Raw genomic sequence first — 258 nt, 5'->3', positions numbered from 1 at the left:
TGAGAAGAACTAGAAATGCATGGTGCATTGTACATCGTCAATCCTGGACCTTGTTTCCATGTTTCAAGGGAATCATATTCGCACAGATCCAGATGAAATATGTCATCAACGCTCGCTCACTGGAGCTAAATGATGGAGCAGCCCGGCCCGACCAGTGGGATGCTGCGGTTAATTCATCATTCCTACTGCTTTTGGTGACTGGCACAAAGGCCGACGACGACGACGGCTGATGATGGTTTGCGGTTATTTGAGAATGAA

The sequence above is a fragment of the Uranotaenia lowii genome, chromosome 1 (assembly GCF_029784155.1).
Source record: "Uranotaenia lowii strain MFRU-FL chromosome 1, ASM2978415v1, whole genome shotgun sequence".
Taxonomy (NCBI): Eukaryota; Metazoa; Arthropoda; class Insecta; order Diptera; family Culicidae; genus Uranotaenia; species Uranotaenia lowii.
The sequence above is the reverse complement of the archived record's forward strand: the minus strand, read 5'-3'. Positions refer to the sequence as shown.